General features: G+C 43.6%; 1 protein-coding gene across 1 annotated transcript in view; it reads left to right on the forward strand.

Moving 5' to 3' along the window:
* LOC141072991 (uncharacterized) overlaps window positions 1-11,006 on the forward strand; it is a 481,253-nt gene that overhangs the window by 108,180 nt on the left and 362,067 nt on the right. The window lies entirely within an intron of this gene.

Here is an 11,006-nt window from a genome sequence, read left to right on the forward strand (position 1 = left end):
CCAAGAGGGTACGTCATAAACAGAAGGAAGAGACAAAAGCATAGTCAGGTAAGGTTCCGAGGTCAGAGTACTGGGAGGATAACGGATCAGAGCTGAAGGAGTTAAACAGGCAGATAGAACAAAGTCCAAGGTCGGGCACCAGATCAAGTATATATAACTCAAGGCACAGGGAGCACAAAGCACAAACCTCACAAGATGAATGTACGTATGGCAGTGGTCTGGGAGAAGCTGCTCAGTTAACCCCTTAAGGACCGTCGATATGCCTTTTAACGGCGGTAGTTTAGGGTACTTAAACCACAGTGCCGTTAATTCATGGCGCTGTGGAGAAAGTAAATAGCGCCCCCAGCATCGGATTTTCTCCGGGGTTATTAACCCTAAAACGTTGATCGAAAAAAAAAAAGCCGCAATTTTGCAGTTAATTTCTCTCTCCTCTGATGTGATCAAACATCAGAGGAGAGAGAAATAGGGTCCCCGATTACCCCCCGGTACCACCCAATGGTCCTCGTGGTCCCCGGGCCCTCTTGCCTCCTCCGGTGGGCGCCATCTTGGAACCAGAAGAAAATGGCAGGCGCATGCGCAGTGTGCCTGCCGGAATCTGCCGGCCGGCAGATTCCATTCATTCATTTTGATCACTGTGATAAACCATCACAGTGATCAAAATTTAAAAAATAGTAAAAAAAAAAAACCTGTTTATCACCCCCTTAGTTAAGCAAATATAATAAAATACAGAAAATATATTTTCAATTTTCCATTAGGGTTAGGGTTAGAATTAAGATTAGGGTTAGAATTAGGGTTAGAGTTTGAATTAGGGTTAGGGTTGGAATTAGGGTTAGGAATTAGCATTAGGGTTAGGGTTGGGATTGGGGTTAGGGTTTGGATAAGGGTTAGGGTTGGAGCAAGAACTGAGGGGTTTCCACTATTTACCAACTTTGGGGGTCTAATTTCTCGTTACCCTTGGGAAAATAAAAAAATTTGGGGCTAAAAAATCACTTTTGTGGAAAAAAAAATTGAGAGTCCTCAGTGGTTGATACCTTTTAATGGCTAACTGAAAAGATGGTAAGAAAGTGCATGCTTTCGAGACTACTCAGTTCTCTTCATCAGGCAATGACTAATTCAGCATCTGAAGAATCACTGTTATGAATGAGTCACCGGAGGAGAAAACAAAAATACAAGCTAAGTCCAGAAAACCGGAGAGGTTGGTAGCTATCGGATTGCAGACCCCTGATCCTATACACCACAACTAACAGTAGCCGTGGGGGGTTCCTACGGTGCCCTAGACCCCTCGTCACAGCCGGAGAACTACATAAGCCTAAAGAAGGAAAGGGGAAATCTAAACTGCCCCACAGCAGACCCCAAAGCAATAGACAGCCCCCAACATGTATTGTCGGTGAAAAACAGATGAAAACACAAACACAGACAGAAAGACAGGCTGAGCAAATTATGGGGCCCAACTAACTAGATAGGACAGGACAGAAAAGATGCTGGCTGCAATCCGCAAAAAACCCTTCCAAAAATGTCCCAACCGTCTGATAGGGAAAAAGGCCCTGAAGTCGCTAGACTTCAAAATCACTATATCAGCACTCAGGTATATTCTGAAAACAGAGCAAAGAGATCAACTGATCAGAGACAAAAATGGAATTCAGCCAGTCCCAACCAGGACTGGCTGAATACAAACACTAAGGAAACCAGACAAAATCTCATGGAATAATAGCAGGGCAAAATACTTAGCTTTAAGTAGACAGGAACTATACTGGATGCAAGAGTTCAGAGCAGAAAGGATCACCAGCAGCCCTGCAGGGCGTTGGCTGCCTTATATCCACTCAGAAATTCCAGATGTCCAATCACACTCTGCCTGTTCAGATGACAGGTTCTTCCCATCCCAATCAATTTCACTACCTCTCTTCACCAGCAGAGGGAGTTCATCAGACATCAAAGGTGAAGGGGAGAATGAACTCACAACAAATCACATATTTATACACAGCACAGCACAGAAAAAATGCAATAGATAAGACAAGTGACATGAAGCAGAACTATCATTATGGGGGAGTGATAGACAGTTATGGCCATAAACATTGGAACAGTTCATAGATAAGTGAAAGTTTTATTGTCCTCTCATTGGGGTCTGGTAATGTGTTGTGATGCCCCCACAAGGTTTTAGGAGCAAATTCCTTAATTGATGTAAAAAGACATAAATCCATGCAACACAATCATTCCTGCATTGAGTGTGTCAAAGGTCGTCATGAGTTTGTACTCCCAGACTTTTCTGTCTTTCTGAGATGTGAAGTTACCTTTCAGTACCAGTAATTTCATGTGTATGGTGCTGTGATCAGGCAAACAAAAATGTTTTGCCACTGGTAGAACCATTCTTTTTTCTCTTATTGTGTGGTGATGAGAATTCATCCTTGTTCTAAGCTTTTGCCCGGTCTCCCCCCACATACAGACCCCCAGTTGGACATTTAGTACAAATAATTAAGTACACCACATTAGATGTGATACAGCTGAAAGTTCCTGGGATCTTGTATTCCTGATGTGAATTGGGGATCTTTATCTTGTCCGTGGTCATTATAATTGGACAAGTTTTACATTTTTTCTGGTTGCAAGGAATGGTTCCTGCAGCTGTTGGAGAGGACAGGGAGCTTCTGACAATGATGCTTCTTAGATTTGGGGGCCGCCTAAAACACAGTAGTGGGGGTTCTGGAAAAATGGATTGTAATCGGGCATCTTTTTGTAGTAAAGGTTGTAATATCCGTGCAGCTCCCCTTAGCACTTCCAGATTTGGATTGTAGGTGACTACTAGAGGCACCTGGTTATTTTCTTCTTTAGCTTTGTAATGTAGCAGTTGATTCCTGGACATTCTGGTGGCTCTTGTAATTGGTTTTGAATTGTTCTTGGATGGTAGCCCTGATTCAAAAAAGTCTTTTTGAAGCGACCAAGGTGTTCATTTATATCCATGGGGTTGTAACATATACGATTGCATCTGATGGCTTGGCTGCATATAAAGAACTCTTAAGTGTTTTGGTTGGAAACTGTCCCATTTAAAGTATGTTGGACGGACGATTGGCTTCTGATACAGGGATGTCTCTATTTCATTGTTCTTTAGCTTAATGATGGTGTCAAAAAATTTAATTTCAGTGTTGGAGTAGTTGAGTGTTAAGTTGATGGTGAGATGAAATTGATTAAACTGTTCATGGAATGTCTTTAGCTGTGGCTCCGACTGCGTCCAGGTGATTAAAATATCATCAATGTAGCAGTAGTAGGCCAGAGGCCTGATGGAACATGAGGACAAAAAGTTTCTTTCAAGCTTGGCCATGAAAAGATTTGCATATTGTGGAGCCATTTTACTTCCCATAGCTGTGCCAGTCTCCTGTAGATATATCTTGTTGTCAAATTCAAAGTAATTGTGGGTAAGGATGAATTTTATAAGTTTCACCACAGAATCCGCATTAGTCCCTGTGTTCTCCTTATCTATGAACTGTTCCAATGTTTATGGCCATAACTGTCTATCACTCCCCCATAATAATAGTTCTGCTTCATGTCACTTGTCTTATCTATTGCATTTTTTCTGTGCTGTGTTGTGAATAAATATGTGATTCTTCAGATTTTTTATTAGTCTTTGCCTGATGAAGAGACCTGAGTAGTCTCGAAGCTTGCAATTTGTTACCATCTTTTCAGTTAGGCCTCTTTCACACATCAGGTTTTCGCCGTCAGGCGCGATCCGGCACTTTTGACAAAAAACGGATCCGGCGAAATGCAATGCCGGATCCGGTTTCCCCCCCATTGAATTGCATTAGCGCCGGATCGGGGCGGATGGCCATGCGTTTCATCCGGTTTTCGCCGGATCCGGCAATGTGTCGCAATCCGGCGTCTGGAAAAAACGGCTACTGTAACGTTTTTTGTCTCCGGCGAAAAAGCCGGACACGACGGATCCGGCGTATCCGGCTTTTTCACACAATGAAAGCCTATGAGCGCCGCAATGCGCCGGATCCGGCATCCGGTGGCCGGATCCGTTTTTTTGGGTCTGAGCATGCTCAGTAGCTCTGCCCACAAGCCACATATATAAAAGCATGACAGTGGGACCCTCAGCCACACCCAACATGCCACCCAAGACAGCAACCAGGCGCAGGAGAAGGCAGGAGACCACTGCAGCACCATCAGCACCACCACCACCCCAAATGGAGCAGCATGCTGAACAACGGGAGGGGAGTCCAGCAGCAGATGAGAGAAGGTAATTATCAAATCCCCCATTCCTCAAAACTAGGGCTATGGAATATCAAGATATTCATTGGCCCTTTGTTTCTCTTTATTCAACAGCCGCCCAAGAGATTCAGCAGCAGCAGCAGTGGCAGCACTGGCAGCAGCAACAGCACCACCCACAGCCATGGAGTCTGGCCAGCAAGAGGACAGCACATCTTCTTCTGGGAGCCCTCCCTCGCATCGTCAGCGTTTGACGGTAAGTTTTTATTTCCAAAATCCATCATCTCTGGAATATATGTCTATTCATTGCCTTTTATTTCAAAACAGGATTCACAAGCTGAAGAGGAGCTCCCAGAAGAAGAAGGAAGGGGTGGACAGACACCTGTAGTGGGCTCACAATTGGTAAGTTTTTTGCATCAAACGCAGAAACACAACATCACACTACACACAACACATAGAAAACAATGTTCTGCAGACCACACACAGCAAACAAATGCCTACATCCAAACACATAAATTTTTTTCTTTTCTTCTCTAGTCTTCCCAAACTGGTGCTCGGCCAAGAGGTCCTCGCAGTGCCTCCCAGGGTCGTCGGCGACAGCAACGCGGCTGTCACCAGCGTGTAAGTATAATATTTAAGTGAAATTTTGGTACACTTTTTATTTCATGTCTTAAGTGTGGTGACTAATTTTGCTATTTTTCTCTTTTACTTTAACAGCCTTCACCCGACTCAGACGGTGAGGATGGAGGAATAGATGTGGACCACCTCATCGATCTCGTCAGAGAAAGGGAGCCGCTATGGAATATGGCTGACCGCCGCCATGCTGACCTGATCGTTACCCGACGACTCTGGGAGGAAATCTGTTCGCTCCTTGTGGCCCGCTGGGAGGACCTCGATGCTCGGGCCCAGATTAAAGAGCGTAAGTATATACAGTACCGGTTGCTTGATGTAAACCAGTGTTTCCCGAACTCCAGTCCTCGTGGTCCCCACGGATCATGTGTTCAGGATTTCTATTTACTATGGAAATCCTGAAAACATGACCCCTGGGGACCATGAGGACTGGAGTTTGGGATACACTGATGTATACTAACCACTTTGTCCTTTCTCGTTTCAGGGGACAGAATTGTGAAGCGGTGGTGGTCTGTGAGGGATCGCTTCAAGAAGGAGTTCAATAAAGAGATGCGGGCCCCGAGTGGATCTGGAGGACGCAGGAGCAAGTACAAGTACGCACGAGCCCTGTCGTTCCTCTGGGATACAATGGTCACCAGAAGGTAAATATTACACACCACATGTGAAAAAAAAATGTTTAGATGTAACAATTTTTTTTCAGCCAGGGCCATGCCATGTCACTATTTTAATTGGTTTTTTTTTCTCTTTATTCCACAGCACGGTGAGCAGCACTCGGGAGCCTGCACGATTGGACCCTTCTGAGGCGATCCCTGAGGAGACCGGCACCGAGGGACACTTCGACCGCCCCGGTACATCTGCACCTTCCCAGCCTTCCCACACATTCGACCCATCTGTCCCATCCACCAGCACAGGAGCATCGTGGCCGCCTACATTACATGAAGCTGCTGGTGAGGAGATCGCTTTCCCTTTACCCCACCCTTCTGCCCCTGCCACCTCTAGTACACCTGCGGGTACTGGGCGGCAGCGGCAGAGGGGTCAGAAAAAGACTTATGCGCCTGAGTTCTTGCATCTGAATGCATCTTTCCAGAACTGTCTAAAAGTCTTGTCAGAGCAAATCTCCGCAGGCTTTCAGCAGATCAACTCCAGCATTCTGGAGGTGAAGACACTTCTGCAAACCATGCATTCAGAAGCAAGATCATCGCCAAACCACACCTTTTTTAGGTTTGTTGTGGAGCGCATGGCAACGCTCTCTCCTACCCAGCAGATGCATGTAATGCATTCGTGCCACGGTGCTCTACAACACGTTACCTCCCAACCTCCTCCTCCCACCCCAGTAGTTCCGCCACCTGCACCCCCTCCAGCCACTTTCCATCCTCCCCCTCCTATTACATACCAGCCACCTCCCCAGTACCAGCAACCTCCCCAGTACCAGCAACCTCCACAGTACCAGCAACCTCCACAGTACCAGCAACCTGCCCCGTACCAAACTCCTTCCCCATACAACTTTCCATCAACATCATCTGCTCCTACAGTCCCTGCCCAACCCTCCACTCCACCGCCCACCACCTCTTCTGCCTCCCACATGTCCACCCATTCTGTAACTTTTTCCACACCTTCACCTCTAACTGTTCCTTCCCCACCACGATCCCAGTCCTCTCTCCACACACCCAGTGTCGAAGTGTCCCGCAGCCCCTCCAGCAGTATTTCCACCCCACACTACACAGATTTGTAATGTGTGTTTTTTAATAAAAATGCCCATTGGGTTTAAAACCTTTATTAAAAAAGTTTTTTGCACTTTAAAAATATTTTACAAAAAAACATATTTTAAATAAAAGTTAAATTATCGTTTCACAATGGTTGTCTGTCATTTCTTTCTGCGGCGAACTATGTTTAAAAAAAAGGTTAAATACAGGGTATTTCAAAGGTAAAAAGGTATTCAAAACCAGGTATATAACTGTGGGTAAATTTTAGCTTTTTGCCACAGTTGTTTTCCTGGTTGTGTTTGAAGCAAAGTTTTTCACCTAAAAAGTTGTGTTTATTGTTGGTGATTTCCTAACAATGTACACAACTTTTGTTAAAAGGTGAAATACTTTGCATAAAACACAACCAGGTACACACCTGTGGCCTAAAGGTAAAAATAGTAAGACCATGACAAGATAGCCAACTTTGGTTGGCAAAGGTATATACTGTTGGTACAGAAGGTACACAAGTTTGGTTAAGGGCACAAATCTTTCACACTCTGTCATCCTGCCAGTGTACTCTGCCTTGAGGTGACAAAGTATAGTGCAAAATTGTCCCTCATTACTGAAACCGTCACAGAACTTCTAGTGGTAATGTCATGGTAATCTTGCAAGGTGGTTTCTTCAGAGGTGTCCTCAATGGAAATGGGTTCCTTGCAGATAACAAAATTGTGGAGTACCACGCAAGCTTTGATCACCTCGTCCACAGTTTCTGTCTTGAGGTTGATCGCAGTCAATAGGACCCGCCATTTGGCTGTCAGAATACCAAAGGTACATTCAACCATTCTTCTTGCTCTTGTGAGGCGGTAATTAAAAATGCGTTTTGTTCTTGACAATCCTCTGCTACCGTACGGTTTCAAAAGGTGTTCTGACAGCTGGAAGGCTTCATCCCCTACACAGACAAATGGCATAGGTGGGCCAGATGTTTGCGGCAGCGGTCTAGGGGGTGGGAACTGGAAGGTGTTTCCATACAGTTTACGCCCCATGGCAGACAGTTTGAAAACTTGAGAGTCATTGGAGCGGCCATAGGCCCCAATATCAACAGCAATAAATTTGTATTCCGCGTCAGCGATGGCCATGAGGACAATTGAAAAATATTTCTTGTAACTGAAATATTCCGATCCCGATCCGGCTGGCTTTACAATGCGGATATGTTTCCCGTCCACAGCGCCCAAGTAGTTCGGAAACTGACATATCTGTTGAAACTTTTCTGAAATTTCAATCCACCTCTCTGTTGTGGGCTCTGGTAAAAACTTTTCAGCAAAGGAGTCCCACAGTGCACGGCATGTGTACTTCACTATTCCAGATATGGTGGAAATCCCGAGTCTGTACTGGAAATGCAGTGACGAAAGGGATTCTCCAGTTGCAAGAAATCTGTGGGGAATTAAAAAACAATCAATTAGTTTAAAATCACAGCATTACATACCAAAACTCAGCTATAACACTTGGAGCTTCAAACTACCACCAACAAGATTGCAGTGAAAGTGTGCTCTGATGCGAGCATATCCAATAAATGTGGCTTACCTTAAAGTCACCATCAGACGCTCTGCGGGTGAAACAGAGAAGCGGCAATAGGTGTCCGATTTTCTTATGAGGTGTGTAATGCGCTCCACCAAGTAATCAAAATTCTCTATTTTCATCCGAACATATCCAAAAAATTTATCCGGGTTTCGTCTAAGGTCCATGCAGAGTGTAGAATAGACCCCACGCATCATTCTCTTGGCTGTGATGGGGTGGATCCACAAACGTCGTCTACGATGCCTGATGCGCTGCTGTCTCGCTCTCTCCTTCTCCAGAACAATCACCCTCAAACAATTCGCCTCCGCTGTAAAATCTGCAAAATTCTTCAAAATATTTCCAATCACAACATCCATCTTCGCCAGTAACTTGCTCTTCTCTCCAACCTGCACTTTCTCCTCTACAACCTGTCAAAGAAGGGCCGTAGGAACACGCTATATATAGTTTTTCAGTAGCCAATCCCTTTCGGAAGGCCACAAGGGGCGATTTTAAAAACCGGATCCGGCGTAATCCGTCGAAAAACGGATCGAAAACCGGATGAACCGGATGAGACGGATCCGGTTTTGGCTGTCAAGCGCAAGACGGATCCGGCAGAAAACCGGATCCGTCACATCCGGTTTTACTAAACATTTGCCGGATCCGGCGCTCCGGCACGACTAAAAGGTATCAAACACTGAGGACTCTCAAATCTGAATATTTTTCTATGGCTGTAGTGACTATTTTGTAACATCCATGCCAGGCTTTTTTTCTGTAGAATTGCAAGTCTGCCAGTCTAGTACCTATACATTGTAGTGCCCCCCATACATTGTGCCCAGCTTATGCTTCTGGCGATCTGCTTCCATAAATTAACTGCCTTCTTTCCATTAGAATAAGGCCAAACATGTGACCGCTTACTGCAGTTTAGACACAGTGAGGCTAGGAAGGAGTGGGGCATTTGTATTTGGGAGCACAGAATTCACTTGATTTTATTTGAGTGGGCGGGAGCCATGTCTCTTTTCCAAAGTCTTTGTTCAACGAGTAATGTGGGAACCCCCTAAAGTTCCAGTGGCAGATTACAGACCTGAGTGGGGGATAGTTTTGTGCGGGATAAATTAAGGATTTTATTAGTAACATTTTGAGGTACATAATAATTTACGACAACTTACAGTATAAGGATGGATCACATTCTTGTATTCTACACTGAGCACTTATCTTGTGGTTTCCATGTAAATTCTACAAAAATGCGATTCAGACAAAACCCGCAACATAATCACCCACCATGAGGCAGATAGAGACATTTCGTACTCCTTTTGGTGTCTGCTCTGGTGGTATCCATTTATTTAGGAATGCACAGATCTGTAATTGCTCAAACTTCTGTGCTAAAAAGATGCCTAAAATGATGGGATACAACCAGAACACAGACCACTACAAAGTGACACCATCTGCCTCATAAGTGAGTCGTTCAGTCCGGCATTTTATCTGAATCGCGGTTTTGAGAAAACTACATGGAAACACTAACATAAGTGCTCAGCAGTTAGCGCAGGATAAATGTTAACCAAGCCTTATTGATTTTTGGGAGGTAGAATGAACAAATAGACAGCAGTACAAGAATAGTTCTTGCTTTTATTTTTGTGTGGTTCACCGTGCGGTTTAAGTGATAAGGCGGATTTATTCTTGGGGTCAGTGCAAGTACAGCAATATCAGATTTATATCGTTTATATTTAGGTTTTGCTGCTATCTCACAGTAAAAATGCTTTTTTATAAAAAGTTTTTTGTCACCATAATCTGAGAGCTATAACTTTTTTAGTTTTTGGCGAGCAGAGCTGTATGAGGGCTTATTTTTAGTGGGACAAGTTGCAGATTATTTTGGTACCATTTTGGGGGACATAATATTTTTTTATCACTTTTTATTCCGATTTTTCAAATACAGAATTAACAAAAAACAGGAATTACGTTATTGAATTTTTTTGTGCCATTCACCGTGCAGTAAAACTGAGAAGACTGATTTGTTCTGATGGTCGGTATGATTACAACGATACCAGATTTATATAGTTTTTTTTATGTTTTGTTGTTTTATTACAGACTAAAAACAGTATCTTACAAAAAATGAATTTGCTTTTGCATCGTCATTCTGAGAGCTGTAACTTTTTTATTGATTTGCTGAATGAGCTATATTAGGGCTTCTTGTTTAAAATGGCAATGAGGGAATAAACACCCTCATCAACTGCCGTTTTAATGCATATCGTCAGTCGTTAAGGTGTTAAACTGACATTTCCTATTTTTTGCTAAAAAAAAAAAAAATCAATTTTGGTTTACTTAAAATTATAATTTTATTAAATATTTCCAAAAGTTTGCCATATATACAAATGATTATACAGGAAAAAATGTTACCTAACATTTTTTTCCTGTAAAATGCAATTTCTCATGGGTTTGGAATATTTTATGGTCAGTCAATAAAGTGGAGTAAAAGTGTGATACCTCTGTTCTCAGCACCGAAATGGGAGTCATCGATGCTTCCAGGGGTCTTCCCCTTGCTGTTTTCTTTCCATTCAGCATTGTTCTCATTGATTTCAACATTTTCACTGCCCCAGACATCTCTGTGGGGTCTGCTGGAAAAAACTCACATTTCCCATTGACTCCCATTATACTAGTTACTCGAAATGAGCAATTTAGCAATATTAGAAGTTCGGTTCAATAGACGAGCACACAAACATCTAACTGCTCACACATCTCTACTGAACAACTCTCCAACTGCCTACCCCAAACATTGAATTTCTCCTACAACACCTAACCAGGAAGAAAGAACTATCACTGGCAATTCCCAAGTGCCAGTGGCGAGCTTATATACCAGTGGACAGTGGCTAACACAGAACAGCTGAGACAATTCAGAATGGAGAGTTCCAGGAGATCAACTGAACTGATTAATCCTTGCAATGACAGAGCAAG

The sequence above is a fragment of the Dendrobates tinctorius genome, unplaced genomic scaffold (genome assembly GCF_039654945.1).
Source record: "Dendrobates tinctorius isolate UK_male_01 unplaced genomic scaffold, ASM3965494v1 ptg000294l, whole genome shotgun sequence".
NCBI lineage: Eukaryota > Metazoa > Chordata > Amphibia > Anura > Dendrobatidae > Dendrobates > Dendrobates tinctorius.